This window comes from Pungitius pungitius, chromosome 3 (genome assembly GCF_949316345.1).
Source record: "Pungitius pungitius chromosome 3, fPunPun2.1, whole genome shotgun sequence".
NCBI classification, from domain to species: domain Eukaryota; kingdom Metazoa; phylum Chordata; class Actinopteri; order Perciformes; family Gasterosteidae; genus Pungitius; species Pungitius pungitius.
Window position 1 is genome coordinate 24970809 of NC_084902.1, and position 19737 is coordinate 24990545.

Here is a 19737-nt window from a genome sequence, read left to right on the forward strand (position 1 = left end):
CGACTGACGTTCCACCCAGGTCCAAGTGTTTGTCCGACCCTCCTTCAAGTCCTTCCGTTCCTCACTGATGTTTATTTTCTGTGTTTATTCTGTCTGCCAAGCGGAGCTCATCTGCGCTTGTGTGTTTGCATTGCGCTTGCCAGAGCTCACTTGTCAATCAAACAGTGTGGGCGGTGCCGCGATGTTGATGGAGAGCTTTTTGCAGGTACACTCAACACCTCGGCCTGTGAAAATGTTTACTCGAAAACCCTCTCCCCTGCCCCACCACGTCAGTGGGATTGCCAGACTGTGTGTTTTGTGTTTAGACCGAGCCACTTTCAATTCAACAATTTGAAACGGCGTGTTATTCAGGAACGCCACATTCCCATTCTGACTAACTCTGAGTCCTCCTCTTCTCACTGCCTAGTGGTCAGTGCAACAGGCACCAATGCGTGAAATCACCCGCACTGCTTTTTAACACTCAAGTCAAGTACGTTCGGCTTTCCAATACATTGCCACTGGTGGCTCCATTGGCCACATCGTTGACCCTAAGCTTGTGAAAACATGCCCATTGCCAGGAGAATAGTTACAACTGCAACTTATAGATTTAAAGTCTGAAGCCACATCCATTTGGGAGAAGAAAAAAGGCTTTGAGCGGCGGTACACTGTTCTTGTTCGGGTGTCTGACCGCCCACACACACACACCAGCTTTAATAGTCCTCCATGTTCACTCAGCTTTGCCGGACGAGAATGGCTGCGTTGTGCTCGCAGGGCCACGGCTGCAGCTGATGATCCTGGAAACAAATGATTACTTTCTCCCTGACAACTAAACCTGCATCGGTTTGAAAAGAGGAAGGAATCAACTCTTCAATTGATCGTTGCTTTCACAATGACGGCCTCTGCCAATGGAGTCTGGTAGCCCGTGCCTTTTTTCTTTGTCACATCTAACAGCGTGAACTAAGGGAATTGTCGTAGAGACGAGTTTTGTTTTGTCCACACTGAATCCAGGAGAATTGTGGCCCGGCCCTGCATGGTGCTGCCGTTATCTTGTGATGCGCCCCCTGATACCGACACACTGTTTCCCCTCCTCGGCCTGCGTGGAGGTGTAAGAGAGGGGCCGTCGAACCCCCTCCCCTCTATTTGCTTACCCCTCAAAGGGGACTATGTGAGGAATGCCGGGAATTCGACTGATCCCACAGTGTCCTGGTATGGCTCCCAGCGCTCCTGCCCGCTCACGTTCTGGGAACACCTGAAACTGGACACCGGGCGACCACCCCGCCGTGGGAAACCAGGCGCAACGAAAAACACGCCATCTCACGCGGATCCAGAGCCCTTTTTCTCTCTGGGGTGAGCGAGAGAGTTAGAGAGAGAGAGAGAGAGAGAGAGAGAGAGAGCTCACCCAGCATTTGTTAGGACTCAACTGCTGGTTCGATGGGATCGGTTAGCCACGTAATATTCAGAAGGAAAAAAAAGTTTAAAAGACATGGTGGCAATCACTACAAATTACACAGGTAATGACATTTCATGACATGCCGTTTGACGGATAGTTTTACGTTATTATAATATTCAACACAGCTTTATCGGTACCCTTCCATTATGCCCTTCCATGTAGCGTCTAAATATAAGTAGAAAAGCAGTACAGGATGTTTCCCGGGAGACAGGAAACATTCACTTGCTGGTGTCATGTTGATGAAAAAAGTCCTCGACCTGAGTCACTATGGTTCCTCCTCTGGGGACCATGAATGTTTGGTCAAAATCTTTTTTTGCCAATTGCAAAGTAGCTAAGCTGTAAATGATCATGGGGGCATTTGTTTTTATGCTACATACCACCAGCGACAGACAGCTAGCATGGCTGGATAGTAATGATTAAAAAAGACATTTTGGGTTACAAGGATCCTAAATTAAAGTAAGGACGTATCGTCACAGGACTTGTACCTGTCATTAGCATTCATTTCCCCATGTTGTCACACTATGTAAGCTTATGAATTCAACAAAAATGAATTCCACATACACACACGCCTCCACCTCTTTGACCCCCTCATTGGGTCACATTTTGAGTGGGATCTGTAAGCAATGCCGCAAAGGATTATGGGAAACCGTGGAGAGGCCAATGAGAGCCCTCCAGACGGATCGCTGCCGGGCATTGCCGCCCACCTATGACTGCTCTCCAGCCGTTGCCGTGGAAACAGCAGTGCTTGATGGGAGATGATCCCACTTTCTGAAAGAGTAGTGTGTGAGCGAGTGTGTTTATTTAAATCTTGCAAGCCGAACTCCTCACTGTTGACCTTGGTACTTGATAAAAGGGAAGATGTGTGTGTCATGACCCCTTAGAATAAAAAGTTTGAGGAAAAAATAAAATTGATTCAGCATGAAACACTGTATTGATTCTTGTCTTTGGCTTCACCTTTTTTAAATAATCTAACAAACAGGACGGCTTCTGGATTTTGGCATTGAGCGGTACGATGTTTAAAACCTTTATTATGTGCACATTTGTGTGCATATGGAAAAAAAAGTCTGTATATCAACTCCTTAGAAAAGAAATGGGGGCACTGTCAGATTTTATCTGTTGCATCGGATGGATGTGTGAGGCAAAAGTGTCCATTTGTTTATCTGCGTTTAAGAGGGAAAAGAAGAGAAGATGGCGTGGGCTGAATACTTCATGTTTATTCATTGCACTGCTGATCTCTTTGCAGGTTCCGCTATTACTTGCTCCCCCCCCCCCCCCGTCGCCCCCCCTCTCCATCAGCACCACCGCATCCTTTTCCTTTTCTCTGTTATACTCAAGCTAAGTCTGCACAACAGCAAATTATCTACCCGTCGCTGGAACACTCTCTGACTCCACTGTTCTCCTTTGCAAGGCCAATCACATACACACACACACACACACACAGGTGTAGGTATAACGCAGTTTTGTAGAGGCCTCCCACACATTTAAATGATCCTCAGAAGAAGAAGAAAAATGTCAAGGGTCAGGCTTTTCTGTAGTTTTTCCCCTCGCGGCACAAAACCCGAAGTGCTTTTCACAGACCCCACTGAAGTTTTTAGAGTCTGAAAGCATATGGAAAGAAAAGAAACACTTCCAATGTCAGATAAGAGAAAAATGAACACTAATTAGCACCAGCTGGGTCTTGTATATTTAGCACCTTGTTGATGCTAAAGGATGACATTTAATATGGTCAACTGATGGTGATAATAAGTTCCACGCCAGAGTGGTACATGTTGCATCTAATACATCTTTTACAGCAAATAAGAAGCTGGACCTGTTGCAAACCATCCCTAAAATATTCTTATTTCGTTTTAGGATTTTTTTTGCCGGCAAAGATACCTTATATAGACTGTTAGAAAGACCGCAGATGGCCTCCACTCAAGGTGTGGGAGCAAGGACCAAGGAAGATGGGAGGCACCTAAGCAAAATTTCAAATGACAAAGAAGATGGCCTGAAGTTTCTCAATATGAACCCTAATTTGTGCACGCTTTAAATGACAAACTAGTACAAAATGTAAAACCATACTCTGGTGTTTCACTTTTAAAGCTTTACTTGAGATTTATTCGTACTTAATTGAAGCGACGCACTGACATTGAGGAAGATCATTCGAAGATAACAAACTCTTTTCACTAAGCTCGTTGAGGACCAATTACCTGTGCTGTGTACCCGGTGACGATTTTAACAAAATCAAAGGAATGTTACTCGCATGCTCGACAAAGCCTGTCAGACTTCATCAGACAACCTTCAAGCGTATTCATCTCTGATCAATTGCTTGCTAAAGTCCACCATCCATTCATCAGATTCTGCGGACTCTCCCTGATGCCCAGTAATGGGCCTCGGCCTAAATCGCCCCGGCATCAGACCCGATCTGAAAACACCTTTTCTTTTTCATCATCTGCCTCCTCCTCCTTCACCTCGAGCCTTTCCTCCTCTTCACCACTTCCACCCACGCTCAGCTTTTGTTGACTCCTGTCCAAATTCAGCGTTGTGCTTGTGTGTGTGTTGGTGTGCCATTTTACCACAAAGCCTTCTGTCATATTCCGCAGCGCTCATATTTCTGCTCCACGAAGCTTCTGGAGCTGCCCAGGTTACAGGGCGAGTTCGCTGCCGTGTTCAGTTTTGAAGAAAGTGTTAAGCCTGGGTCTCGTTCCCCTGTGTCAATTACTTGTTCTGTGCCAGTTTGTCTCCTATAGTTCATGAGCTTTCCAGCGATTTACCCGAGTGTCCCGTCCTGTGACCCATTTTTGTCCACCTGGGACTCTTCGCCTGCTTATTTGGATTCCTCTGCCTGCCTTGTCTGAGTACCTGTGTACCGTACCCCTGCTTGAAGTAAGGACCATGTTTTTTTTCTGAGTTCAGGTGGCCCCCAGCTCCCTAACACCAATAGCCATGATTAACAATACATTCCTGGGCACTAGAACCTTGGCGAGGCTGTTGCGCTGGATTTCTTACTTCGCCTAGCAACGTCTCGTCGACAGCCAGGATTAATATCATTTAACGTCAAAGTGAAAGGTGCACAGTGGTAAATTAAAAAGTAAAGGTGTGTCAGGGTTAGCTCGGACAGAACCCAGACCGGATCAGTGGGTAGAAACCAAAAGTTTATTCCGAGGGTCACAACACCAGCAGTCCGCGACTCTCTGGTTCCTGGGGTGGCCCCTTCACAGGATCCTTGACCCAATGGGCGATACGGTCGTGTCAGGGGATCCGAGGTTGGTGAGGCGAAGTCCAGCAGGGTGACGACTGTCGTACCATGAGGTAATCTGTTGGCTGATCCTAAATACCCCGCTGATGGGGAACTGGCGCCAGGTGGGTGATTGGGAGCAGCTGCGCGTCCTCAACGTCCACGCCCCGTTGTCATGGCCACCGGAAAAACAGAAGCTGAAGGAGCCAGTGGTCTAGAGGGTAAATGGACTGTACTTGCGCTTTTCTAGGCTTCCAACCACTCAAAGCGCTTTAACACTACATGACATCATTCACACCCATTCACACACTGATGACAGGACCTACCATACACAGTGCCACCTGCCCATCAGTAACTAACATCCACTCACTGTAGTCGCAGCTAGAGGAACAATGCTGGGGTCAAGTGTCTTGCCCAAGGACACATCAACATGCAGGTTGAAGGAAACCTTCCAGTTTTTCATTTCTCCTACGATGGTAGGGATGTATAGGCATTCGTTGTCAGGCCTAGGCTACAAGGCGTTGTTGCCCAAAAGAAATTCCTGCGGCTACGAACAGAGACATACCCCCCCCCCCCTCCAATGGGGCTAAGCCCGCCCTTTCTTTGAATGCTAGCAACGACCCTGGGTGTGTCACCTCACTTTGCCTTAGAAAACAAAAGAGAAGTTGGGCTGGTTTCCGAGATTGGATGAACAGTGCATTGCGTTAACGTCATCTCTTGGTTACTCTGAGTTTGTAATACCCCACGGCAGAGGTGTTAGCATCGGTAATAACTCAAACGAAACGTTTCTGTCTCCGTCCCCGGCGACAGCGACTGCTTTTTTTCTTCTTTTCTTATTGGAGTTGAAATTCTCTATCTGTGTTGCGCCGGCAGCTTCTTCGCGCAGGAATTAATCAACCAATTTCTGCAAAGCACAAACACACTTTTCTCAGCGGGATTCACACCTGACCGTTGCCATGGCTCTGTCAAGGCCAGTGTGTTTGACAAAGATATTGTCTAGGAAGATGATTCACTTTTGGCTCAATAGCCAGGGCTTGTGTAGGTGTGTGTGTGTGTGTGTGTTTCTGCGTGCCGGATTACAGTTTGTGTTTGTCCTCGCCGTCAAGGGGAACAAGAATATGAAAGTTTAGCACAATGTCTTTCTCGGTAAGCAGAAGCTCCAATAAAAGAGGATTATCAGAGGATTTGGCCTCGAAGTTCTTCAACTCGAACTGTTCGACACATACGTACTGTTTCCGCCCCATTCAAAAGAAACACACCGTGAAAGTGCACCGAACGCCACGGTGCGGCACACGTTGTTCCGACTCTTCTCCGCGAAGTGTTAATAGTTAAAACCTGACATCCTTGGATTGGTGTTGAGAATCTCACTGGCAGATATGAAATGTAGCGTTCCTCGTCTTTGTTGTAAAAGGAGGCAATGTGGCTGTTCTGTTCTGTGCCAGAAGACGCCCACGCACCCCATGTGTTCCGTTTGCTTCTGTTGCACACACGATGCGGACACACACACACACACACACACACGTGCAGAGAAACGGTTCAGTATGCATGAAATTCCTACTCTGCATAGAGATGGATCTGTTTCCATAGTGGGTGTTAACACAGAAAGTACTAAAGGAAGCCATCTATTTATCTGACCATCTATTTTGCTTTCAAAGTGAGACGTAGCGTCTTTGGAGGGAAAAATGTATCAATCCAATTAAAATCATAATGTGCCTTCCTGTATCTCAGCACACATTCTCTGAGGCTGAGTTGCCCCAGGTGGATGACAATAAAATCCAATACATTTGTGCACAGTCTATGCTAATTTTGGTTAACTGAATTTGTTCATGTGTAGCTCAGCTCCATGTTGTCTACCACGGTTTGTTTTTACATAGCTGCTCACTTTTTTTAAACGTTTAAAACATTGCATCCTGTGCTTTGTGACGGTTACTCCTCTCTTCAGATATGAATTACTCTTAACAACGCATGATGCACACTTCATATTCACACTATATGGATTGTTTATGTTTAGCAGTGGATGAGCTTATCATGTAGAATAGCAGAAACATCTTAAATATTACGATAGAGCTAAAAAATAACTCAAGTTCATTGATTTCTTTTTGTGAAAAGGGATTTAAATAAAATCCGGGAAGACGGCGCATCTTTACACCCTGACAGATGGCGCACTCTAAATTCATCCCAGACGGTTCTCTGTATCCAACTGATTTGCAAATGAGGATCCATCCTTGCTAACAAAACATCAGATTATCGAAGAAAATTGCCTTAAAATGCTGCTTCGTTGTGACTCCGGGCGAGGCCAAACGTCCCCAACAGTTCAGGATCACGAGCGGTTGCCCCAAATCCTGATCCTCATAGCGCCACTACGGGCCGTTGAATTAAAAAGGGAACGATTTCACGCCTCAGATGGCTGACGTGCAGCCGAACACGTCCGGAAAGCCTCATTGCAGCCTGACAAGATCCAAACCAAGAGTTTACCATCATTACGGCTTCAGATTGTCACTACATGAACTGGAGGCCATTTCCCACTTCTCTGAGTGCATCCACGCCACAGCTAGCCGCTTCACACGCTCGCTGTTTAAAATAACCGCCTTACCACATACGACCCACCCCCCACCCTCGCCGGCCCATGATCGATTTCAACAGTTTGATCCATACAACCGGGGAAGGATGAAACTGCGCCAAAGCTCTCGAGTGTAATCAAACACACATTTCTGTGCGTGAAACAACAAAAAAAGATCTGATTGATCTCATCTGAAGCGCTCGTTCGAAGAAAAAAAAAACCTTCCCCTCCGAGGTCAGCTATCATGTATTCAGCATGACTCATTTGCCTAAAGCGCAAATTCCTTGAAAGTATGAACTCATGTCAAAAATGGATGTTGCTGCGCTCACACTCGCACCCCCACAATCCTACTGCTGGTTGGCCCACCCACACATACACACACAAAGCATGCATGCACGTGCAAACACACACGTGCAGACTGTGTGTGGAAGTGTGTGTTGTTCATGCATGTCTAGTAGAGCCGAGCTATGTGGAGAGGATCTTTGATCTCAGCCAGGAAGCCAACCAGCTTCTCCACTCTTTGCATTCAGTCTCGTGGGTCTGTTGGCTTCTTGGCCCCTCACCAGCTTCAGATGCAGGTTACAGAGGTAGCCAGAGGGAGATTCCCACACATTCCTGTTTGTGAGCGTGTGTGTGTGTGTGATTCTGTGCATGAGCATGTGTTGTTGCTGTGAACGTGTGTCTGTATAGGTGTGTGTGTAAGATAGAGAGGGAATGATGAAGGCCAAGGGAGGGTACCTGCGCACGGCAGCGTTTCATAGTACGGCGGCCTTACAGAGAGAGAGAGCGAGGTGATGGTAGAGGGGAAAACAAGCTTTGGATGTGGAAAGAAAGGGGGAGAGAGGGAGAGAATAAGATGTGGACGGAGAGAGGCCTCTCCAGGAGGTCACTGGGTTTCTGGTTCTCCGCTCCTTTTGTCCCACAGCACATTCCATAGCAACAATCTGACCAGTCAGCCAGGGAGCGGCAAAAAATGAAAAAAAATATCGTCTATATACCTCTGACTGGGACGGAAGCACATACAGAGAAGGATCTGACCCCCCAAAAGGCCATCGACCTAATTGTCTTTGATTATTTAGATCTCCATTGCATTGACCTCCCAGGGCCTCGTGCTCTGTCGCTTTTGCGCCCACTTCAGGCGTATTCGTTTCGCAACATGCGCCTAAAAGCGTGGTGAGGCATTTACAAACAGTAATCCGACCAATGCGCTGACAAGGGCCAAGGAGACCAGCTAAAAGGCTTTTTGCCACAAGGCTCACACTTTTTCAGTAGAGTGACACAAAATCATTAAGCGTTATGGATGAAGCATTTGGGCAATATTACAGTTACTGAAAGAAATAACGGGTGACATGGCATCTCCCACTTAGCGTTCACATTCCATTCCAGCAGTCGCTCTATTACAATTATTGGCATCAGGATCATTTTAAACTGTCATTGCATCAGCAGTGGAAATATCGCGTTGTGCAATCAGCCATATCGCAGCACAAGTACGTATCGCTTTGCTACAGCAAACTAGTCAATACACACATTTCCCCACCACCGATCCATAAATAACACCAATCAACTGCATTGTGACTGAATTGTAGTTTTCCCTGTTTGGACGTCGGCTGATCCGTGACAGGAAGAGAGAAGGAGGTCCATTCGAGTGCGCGTTTAAATGCTGGCAACGCAGCGCGGCGGTAAAGGTGGACGGAGAAAAACGCTGATTACCTGCTGAGCTGCAGGTTTCGTGAATGCGACGTGAGCTGAAGTATTGCAGCCCTGTGCGATCTGCGGGTGGGTCGCGGCGCTGATTGCACCAGGTTTTGTGCGTGAGGGCCCCAGTGTCCCTCCGTGTTGAAAGGATTGCAGGATTGTTCTTCACCGCATGGCATCAGCGCTGCTGAAGTAGAAAAGTCATTCAACTTCCTCGTGCAGCTCTCAAGAGACTTGTTGCTCCAAAGAAGAAATAAAACGCGGCTTAAAAGCAAGTCACAAAGGATCATGGATCGTAATGAAAGGGTTAAGCCGCTTCGATTGACATAATTGCACAGATTTTGTGGGTTTGTGGTTATTTCCTGTTTGGGTGCCGCGCTCAAATGTAAACCGCTAATAATAGCTCGGCTTAATTGATTTCATTTTGGATATTGGTTTCCATTGACATAATTACCGTTCACCTTGTTAGGACAAGCAAGGTATGTTTTTTTTTTTTTTTCCACTGTTCCACACACAAAAGGCCCAAGTGCACACAGGCATTAAGCCTGGAAAGATGTCTGAGACGCCAGAACGTTGAGTTGAAAGATGCCGCCGATGAGGATATGGTGAGCTTTGTCGCCGTGTTGATTCAGAGGCAGGCTGGCCCGTATGTACCTGAGCATAAAGAAATGCAGCTGGTTCCACATTTATTTAAACAAATGCATGAATGCTGAAATAAACAAGTTTGGCCTGAAAAGACAGGTGTGTTTTCAGGTGAAGCTTTGAAAATATAGAACAAAAAAAAATCACTCGAAATGAAAATGTGTAATGCGTTTTTGGGAGAAACCTTAAAACGAGATGCAAAACAAATGCGATTTATTGTCGAGTGGTGGCCCTGGAAGCTGATGTTTTCGGCTATGCAAATGAGAGGGGCCTCAACGCAGGAGTTGCAGAAATTACACGTTGCCCGCTGATTTCAGTGCCCTTAATGCACTTCCCCTGCGGACCAAAGTCAGGGAGTTCGCTCTTGTTCCCATCGGTAATTTGAAATGTAATTACCCCTCATTTTAGAGTGCTTCAGGAGCCTGACACCTTCATCCCCCCCCCCTCCCCCCCCTGCGTGTTTCTTCCTCCTCTCCCTCTCTGGTTGTTTTTGTATGCCGGTGGAGCATTGTATATTTCCCACCCCCGCACATTTTTGAGCGCTACCCCTGCCATTACCTATGTAAATGAATTGGGCTCAGACAGGCGGCTTACAGAACCACCTCTGCTGCGCCGCGACTAAATAAGTGCTTTCACGCGGGATACCAGGTCATATCCGCGCCGAGAAAAAGCGTCTTCCTACATGTGAGTCAATGAGCCGAGCGGATATGTAAAGCAACATGTGTTATTTTTGGGGATCATTAACTGTGGCCTTGTGAGCTTTTATGCTGGAGAGACAAACATGGGCTCGTAAATGAAAGCAGTGGCAGATTATTCACATGCTTTCAAAGAGATAATGAAACCAGCACTGGTGGAAAAAATACTCAGATCTAACTTGAGCGAGCATCAAAGTATATTCAGTATCAAAAGCAAAAGTTTAATGTTGGCGCTTGTGAATGTGAAACTAATTTAAACTACTTAATAAACTGCTCGGTAATCCACAATATTACATCACCATTTACTGGTTCATATTGTATATTAGGAATCTATCTGAACTCGCAAAGTAGCCAAAGTTTTAACATTAATTTAGTGTGATTAAAGATGTGAAACATGTGCCTCTGAGTTGGGATGAGGTGGAAGTATGAAGCAGCAAATGGAAATACTGGAAATACTCAGACAAATGACCAAACTGTCCTCAGAGCTGGAAAATCCCATCATTTGGAAATCCCAAAAGTCTGACGAAGTCCCGTTTTGTCCAAAATCACACTCTCTTTGCATTAAAACAGAAGCACTTAACTACTTATGCATACAGAACCATACGGACCTCCTCCATTTATTTTCCTGAGCGGCGAGGTCACGCGTTGGATTTATCGACTGTTGAAGGTTTGAGGAGGCAGCGGATTTGTTTTGTTTGCAGGTCCAACCCGTCCTCACCGCATCTTTCATCTCCATAATGAAACAACCCCTCATCCGTATGAGCTCACTTTTCAAGATGAGCCATATTAGTTTGGAAAGCATCCACCAGGCATTACAGACACTTTATAAATGAAGCAGGTCGGGGGGGCCCGCTCGAGTGAACCGCTGACAACCTGCGAAGAACAAATGATCGCATCCCTTAAGGTTTGGGCAAGATGGTGGTGCCTCTACTTGAACCAGGGCCGCCTGCTGATGGCAACGTTCTACCTCCACAGCATTAAGAACCTCATCGCTGTATTAAAAGGAGCCCGGAGCTCATTTTCTCTCCTAATGCTGGGGCATCTGTCCCCCTGTCAATCAGCCTCCCTGTCACCGCTCATCTACCCACGTCTTCTCACATCGGCTGCACGCGCGAAATGTTCAACTTCTATGTTACATTTATTTATTTATTTATTTATTTCCCCCCTTGCGTCTCAATTCCAATGCTCTGATTTGCATGGAAGCTTGCCGAAGTTGGGTCCAGGTGGGCCCCTCGGGGGGGGCCCCAGACCGTTGCCTTATCTGCTGGCGTTAGATTTATCCCCTTGAGTTGGCCACCGTTGAAACGCCTTCATTTTATTCTTATCTGATGGCTTCTCTGCTTCGCGCAGCAGGGAAGTGCAGGATGGTTTTAGCTCTATATTTATAACCCTGTTGCAGTGCAGGGGGGTTTGTGGCTGTTTTTCACATCTAATCTCTGATGTCTGTTTTTCTTCCCAGCTTTGGATGTTCTGTTACACTGATCTCAACCGATGAGAACTTCAATACATCGTATTTGAGAGAGACATCTCAGATGTGGCTCTGCGCGGTGGTCTGTGAGGGTCCCCGAGATGGACTTCACCTCCCTGCTCTCAAGACCTATGGTGCACAACCGACAATAATGTCCAGGACCGATTCTCGAGCACTAACCAGGTGGCTCTCCCGAGGACGCTCCGCCGCCTGTTCTTAAGACTCCACGCCCCTTAAAAAAAAAAGAAGAAACAATCCACTTCAGGTGACAGGGAAATATGTGCTCAGCTTTTAATGGCCCTACACTCTGCGTGTAGGTGTGCGCACAATTGATGCGTAGGGGTGTGGAGTGGTCAACCCATGAGGCACTGTGGAGGCTGAGAGCTCTGGAGAGTGGTGTGTGTGGGTTGGAAGCCTCCTCTCCTCGCAGCAAAACACACACACACACACACACGCACGCACACGCACACGCACACGAACACACACAAAGCTGGGGGAGGTGGAGGCAGGAGAGCTCGCTTTCGCAGGCTGCCCATTGATCAGCGGAGAGAACGGTAGACTTAAAAGATCAGTGTAGAGACTGCTGGAGAAGAGAGGGAATGATGGAGAGGAGGATACCGGGGGTCCGGTGTGGATGCAGCATCGCAAAGACCGGAGGAGAAGATGGGGGGTGGGGGGGGGGGCAGTGTCGAAAGCCGGACAAGTGTGTTGAACAGATAGATGGGGGAGATTTAAAGAGGCAGATCCCAGCATTTGGGGTTGCCCCTGGGTAGGTGGGGGAGGGGGTAAACGGTCTGGAGGAACCCCGCTGGTAAGCACTTGATGTTTCTGTTTTCTACGTGCCACGCGTGTGCCTGGGTGCCCATTTGTATGCCTGTCTGCATGCCTCTCGCTTTGCCCATGCTTCGGCGTTGAACCACTGCAGAGAGAGAGGGGGGGAGAGAGGGGGAGAGAGACAGCGAGAGATGCCCGGTGTTTGTCTCCGTGGTGCAGCAGACAGCAGCGGGAGGAAACGAATCTCCACGCGCTCCCCTTTCCATCGCAGACCAAACCGTTCGCTCCGTTTATCTGTTCAATTAAAAGCGGCTGCGCGCTCCTGCTGCTGCAGGATTCATTCAGACGGTGTGCACGTGGGTGCGTGTGTTTGAGAAGGTGTATATGGGTGGGGGAATCACACGCAGACATTTGCGTTTTCAACTTCGTTAGGATAAAAAAAGAGGAGTTAATTAGTCGGGAGATGCGGCTAATCTGTGCGCGTGAATTGGCGTTTCAGTGTTTTATGAAACGCCAGACGCATGTGATGTTGCAGGAGAGGTTCACGGACTGACCTGTTCCATCACAAGCCGCCGTGTAGCAGCGTCATTTTCTTTTGATCGGCATGGACAGGATAATATTCCTCAAGATGATTTATTGTATCCCATGTTCAAAATCGGATTGGGATATTACTGCGGGTGGGGAAGCACCAATCCATCTGGTGACCCCCATGGACAGGGACACGCAATCTGAGCTGTCTGTCTTAGATGAGCCGCAGGCGATATATCTATACGGGGCAAAGTAAAATAACCACTACAGGTGCATCTGCAACGAAGAAGAAAAAGCAACGCATGTATGAGATTTCCACAAGTTTGCTGTGCGCGCGCACAGAAGACCAAGTTGAACCAATAGCAAACTTGTCTTATTTGCATCTGGACTTCGATCACCTCGAACCGCTCGGTGCGTCTTGTTTTACACTTCTCGCTTTGCTGCGTCGGGCCCCCACGGAGGTCCCCGGACCGCGGGTTGCGCCCCAATGAGCCAGGCAGCAGCTGAAGAATCCCCTTTACGATATGGAGGCAACGCGCGTTGACGTGTCGCGCTGCGCTTCCGATCGCAAGCGTCGGAATGCGTCTCCGGCACACACACACACACGCGCGCGCGCGCGCACACACTCTCTCTCTCACGCAACACTCTCATGGGGACATGCGGCCAGCAAGACGCAACCACGGTAAGTGGAGCCACTTTTTTTGGCACTTTAACTCCCGGTGGGCTTTAATAACTTCGCCACCCCCGAGTGTCGATGTTTCGTTGTCGGAGAAACGGGGAAATTGAAAAGACTTCTCGTCTTCTCGTTCAGCGGCACAATTCCGCTGATTCCATAGTCGATCCATGCGGATTGCGCAACGCGGCGTGTGATCGGACTGTTAACAAAACACGTTGACAAAAAGATTACAGGATTTTTGTTTTTCTTCCAGGCCACTGTGGTCTCTAAACGCACACTTTGACCAAAGTCCACCTCATCATCTCAGTTATGCTTTTCTCTGGCCATGCGGGGCTTCCCGGGGAGCCCATTTGAGTCTCTCCACTTGCCTGAATGGGGACATTTTTACGCACCAAACTCTCTTTTATTTAAAAAACCACAAGCCAGATCTTTAATGTTGTTGAACAACCCGTTTTCTTTTCCTGTAAGTTAAATGTTCTGCCACTTTGAGGACCAAATATGCTGCTCGTTCCCGTGTGTGTGTGTGTGCGCGCGGGGGGTGGGGGGGGGGGGGGGTAATGCGCAAAGTGTGTGGTCTCCAAGCTTTCCACCCCCGCAGGGACGCACGGTTTGCGCGCACGTAAACGCGCACTATTTCTTGAACGCGCACGCGTGTCGGTCTGTCACGGTCGGGCATGGTTGTCTCTGCGTCTCAGGAATGCGCCCGGCGTGTTTTCTCTGCGTTTTTTCACATTTAAGGGCAGTTTGGGAACCGCTCATGTTGCCGCTTTGCGAACCGCTGCAACAGAGTTGCGAAAAAAAACTAGACTTCCGGTTACCTAATACAAAATAAGGGTCATTTGCAATGGTGACGCAAAAAAACCTCTACATTTTTCCCGTTCTGCCAGAAAGAGTTATTGCCATGCCATGAAACCATATGAATATGCCATATAAAATAACAATCATTAATGTACCATAACACAAGACAAAGAAAAACAACAAATAAGCTCAATTGAAAAGCGGTAACCTCCACGTCACAATTGTCTGTTGATCTAATAATACTTTCTAATCATTCATCTTTGATACACAATGCTATGTTACCATTCCCTTTGATTTGTTTGAAGACTTAATTTGCAGGTATGACATACTTCCCTCAGCTGTCTCGTCAAACTGGATGGGACATGCTTCTGGTTCACATGTAAGAAACCACCTAGCTTCTGGGTTGCTCGATGGCTATGGGGGAAGGGGGGACATTCCTGTGTTTTTAGTATGCGAACACCCAGCAGAGAACCCATGACTAAAGGGGAAGAAGAGGAGGAGGAGGAGGAGGAGTTGACTGGGGTTGAGTTTAGGATACATTCCTCGCCTTCCTCTATAAGTTAACAACATTATTGAAGCTGCTGACATGTTGCCTGCTCACATGACACCCTTAAGCTCCCAGCTGATGCATTACAAGTGGTCTGATGACCTCCGCGCTGATTGGTATGATTGAGTTACCAAAAAAAACAAAGTCTCAATGACAAAATACAATGGCTATACCATTTAAGAAGAAGAACTATAAAAACTTTAATCGGAACGACAACATCCATCTAATGCTAATAAAACACTCTTTTTAGAACTAATGGGTTATCTGTCTTTGGTTTGTGGGATGGTTGTTAATGTAAAATGGCAAAAAGATCGGCAAAATGCAGCTTTATAACCCAAGTAACTATTTTGAAAGCAATCCTCAATCTTTTTCACAGCATCTTGGGCCAGGAAAGAACATTTCCCATCTCTGCTAAAAATTCCTAACCACGCCCAAACTACTTAACCCGCCCCCTTTCCTGACCCCGCCTCCTCCCCAATTCATTTGTGCACAGTCCCTTAAAGACCTGAAATATTTAGCGTAGAATGTTTCACGGCTCCCGCCTGTAAACCAACAGGTGGTCTCACACACACACACACTGCGTTAACTATCAACATCATAAAAAGGGCTCTGCGACATTTGCATGAAACCAGTGGCGTTCTCCCTGTTCTTCAGCATTTCTGTCGAAGCTGTAATCGCCCACTCACTAATGACAATTACTATAATGGACTGATTGTTGGATTATACCGGCAAAGTGGTTTCAGCGCACATCTGCATAATTGTTCTTGGTATGTACGCGCCCGTGGGCTCCTGGCTGCCATTAGCCGCGTCACAAAAAAAGAGAATGATTGAGGAGTCGCTTCATGGCGGAAGGACGGCGGCAAATTGTGAGCGGTATTGTCAGCTGTATGAAGGGGGTGGGGTGGGGGGGGGCGGTAAATTTACTTATATGGGCCCTTGAGCAAGGCGTTGAACCCATAGCTCCCAGTCGAAATGTGTGTGTTTAAAGCAGGGTAGCGGCATCGCCCTGAGTCACTTATAGATTAACGTTTGAAAATGAAGATTACAAAAAAAGTAAAAGAAATACATGACTCCCCGCCGTGAATGATGCAATTGAGCAATTGACGTGACGAGCTCCATCGTTGTTTCCATCTTTCATCGAAAATTCTACCAGTGAGTCCAGCCAAGGCCTTTCAGGCGGTTAACTCTAAATGCAGCCTCCACCTGGTTGGCTACGAATAATACAAGACTAAATGAAACTCACCTTTTCACTAAAGGTGTATGTTTGCTTCCCTTCGTTATGCCCCATTTCTCCTTTTCTTAAATCAAGGCGAAGGCCGCAGTTGTCTTCACACCTGAAACCTGCAAGGCCGAGCCTTCGTCTCCTCCTCCTCTTCCTCCTCTCCTGAAAGCAGGCCAACATCCCACACGCAGACACAAAAAAAAAAATCACGCTGCCTCCCGCTCTCGGCTTTTCTCTGAACAGCACTCTGTGCTAATTACTCTCCGTTTCCATGGCAATCGGTAGCACCTCTCTTTTTTTTCTTTCTTTATCTTGGATAGCCTATTGCAAACATGCCTCAAATCACATCATGCGACCGAGGCGACAGATTGTACTGTTGAGCGGACGGGCTACCATCCTGCAGCTAAGCAATCGACATTCAGCCCCAAATTGCACAGAACCTGCAGAAAAATATCAGTTTCATTTTGTCATTCTGAAAGGACAAATTTGTACAATAAGATAGTCTTTCATAATCAATCTGGGATGTAACACGACTCCAGGGGTGTTATTTTGTGTGGAAATGTTGTTCAGCTCCCCTTTAACACTCTTAGCAATATAATCTTTTTACTTCCACAAATTTTGCTGTTTTAGTAGTGATTACTTAGTCTTAGTAATGTTTAGTGTTTGAAACAAATAACTTTCCAACCTACTTTTCAAGTCTTATTTTGCTTATGTAACAAAGAGGCCCAGGCATCACTTCCTTCCTTTCACTGTATTCCATTCTTACCGTGTAGGATGAATTATTAATTGATTAGCGGTACAAATACTTTGCTCAATGGGGACGTTTCATAAAGTCATTCTAAAAGGTTCCATTCAGCTGGCGTGAATGAGTGCCCCCCCCCCCCCTCCTACTATTTCTTCCCTCCCAGCTAAAGGTCTGTGCTGTGGATGTCACACATTAGAACTCCATGTAAGTGACTCAATTGAACGCGGTCACACGTTTATAATAACGTGGAACTCTGGGAGGAGAGCCAGTTGGGGGTGGGGCACTGAAAACCATCAGAAAACCAGCAGGGGTTGTAATTTCAGGGGGGGGGGGGGATGAAACAACACTGGAGTGGATTTAAGTTGTGTGTGTTTGCGCCTTTGAACGACACGGAGGGACAGAGTAAGAGCAACAGCCTGAGAAAACAGCAAAAGGCGGAAATTATCCCGGCCCCGAGGGCCCCCCCCCTGGCCCATAACTCATTAAACACACAGGAATGTTGTGTCCTCGGCGTCACGGAGTGAGACTTTCAAGGACATATCTACAACTTTCAATGTGAAGGATTCAATTTTCACCCAAAATTCCACCAATGTAGATTTTTAAACTAAAAGCAGGAACTTTTAATTGCAGACGCATAACTAACAACAAACAGATTCATTTGGTAGGACAGCACCATTATGCATAAATGTCAGTCATAAACTCATAAAAGTGTCAGTTCATTATTATATTTTTGTAATCCTTATTTCTGTGACATGAATCCAATCTTCATACTAATTTATAACTTAAAACGGTTTGCTTTATTTGCACTTGCCCTGAAGCGACATTATCCTCAATGACCCAGGGTTTTATGAATGGGCGGCAGGAAGCCCTGCTATTGGCTGAGGGTCACAGCCAATCAGGGAGGATCACTCGTAGCAGTGTTGGAATGGACACGTTTTTTTTAGGTCAGGGCCCAGCGTGTGTGTGTGTGTGTGTGTGAGTCTTTTTTGTTTATTGCAGCCATCTATACATAGTTGACAATCGGACCGGGTTTAAATTAGCAGTCATGGCCACCTGTCTGTTTCTCACAAAGGCGGAAACGCCAGAGCGGCGAGGGGCAGAGACGGAGGGAACAGGAAGGAAGGAGAGGGGGGGATGAAATGTGGGGGGGAAGAGGGGGATTGCATTGGATCACACACTGCTGGTTTAACTCCTTCTCGCTCCTTTTCTTCCCCCACTGCGACACAGGGAGACATTGTTAGGAGGTCTGGATTTTAAGGGGGGGGGGGGGGGGGGTTGTGGTCCGGGCCAAGCAGAGTTCACATACCTCTCCACCTACAGAGGATATAGGTGGAAGATTTACAGGGGGGGGAGTTAACAGGTCCGGCCCGACTTTTTGGGACCCATTGAACACCTCGAGTGTGATAACAGAGTTTTAGCCTCAGATAGTGTGGTGTGCAACACTTTAGCATACACAACCCCCCCCCCGTGCCCCTTAACATACAACACTTTAGTCACTGTATTGCAGAACTCAAGTTTCCGGTCTTTGTCGTTTCAGACAGCAAACGGGAAGTCTTGATCTTTTTTAACTGATGAAGACTTCCTGTTCTGAAACTGGCATCTCGTTTCCAGGAATCACCCTTCTTCTACAGCCTGCACTTGGTTTGGTTCCTATATGCCTCCGCTAAAGTACAGTATCGTGGTACACATCTAGCCTCTACTCTCAAATATTCAACAGAAACTCGGTTGTCTTTTTATCGTGTGTTTCACAGACAAACAGTCAAATCTCTCGTGACAGAACAAGTTCTCACCCCCTCCGATGTCTTTCTTTTCCAGGACTCCCATCAGACCCTCAAACAACAGACGGAACACTCCGGCAAAAGCGGAGGAAGCGTCCATCTGTGGCAGTCAAAATGGTCGCCGCAACAGACGGCCATCTTGGTTTCGGCGAAGGACCGCAAACTCGGAACGGCAAAGAGGGAGACGAGGAGGGCAATGGCTGTAAAGCTTCATGACACTTGAAATGTATTTAAAAAAGAAATCTATTAACATTTATTCGTTAGTGTGTCCGCTCCTTCTTTCAAGCTGTGTGTATTTAACATGTTAGCAGTCCAGCTGCAGCCTGAAGGACCAACGTTTTTGGTGTGAAGAAGATTCGGGCTTTTCCGTCGGCGACGGCTTCGGACGCGATCCCGTAACGTCCCTTATCGACGCCGTGCGTCCTCGGTACCCTCGGGCGGCCCCGCGGGTGCTCAGTAGTCAGTGTAGATCCTGTGGGGCTGGCAGCAGCTACATCTGGCTACTGGGTCTCTGCCGGCAGGCATGTCATTCACTCGGGGGGGGGGGGGGGGGAGGAGAATCAACTGCAGAGCTTTCAAAAGGCTTTTTAAACACACTGTTGTATTTTCAGACCTTCTTGGAATCCTTTATTTAACAGCGGTTTCCTTTCGTTTTCATGCTCATGTTTTTTTTTTTTACTTCTACCACACAGCTTTTGAATATCAAAGAATTGTATTGAATGCAAACCCACTGCGAATAAAAAAAAAAAAGCCCTCTACAGAGCTAATCCTCAGCCGCATGGGTAGTTTGAATGACAGAGTCAATTTAATAACATGCATGACATTTTTAAAAAGCAGAGTGTGTTCTGGACCTGGCATTCAGTGTAGGATTCTGTGTTTGTCAATCTACAGCTACATTGTCTGCTGGGTTTCAGGCCTTCACTCACACACCCCAATGCCTTTATTCTGAAAGCTGTAAACCCT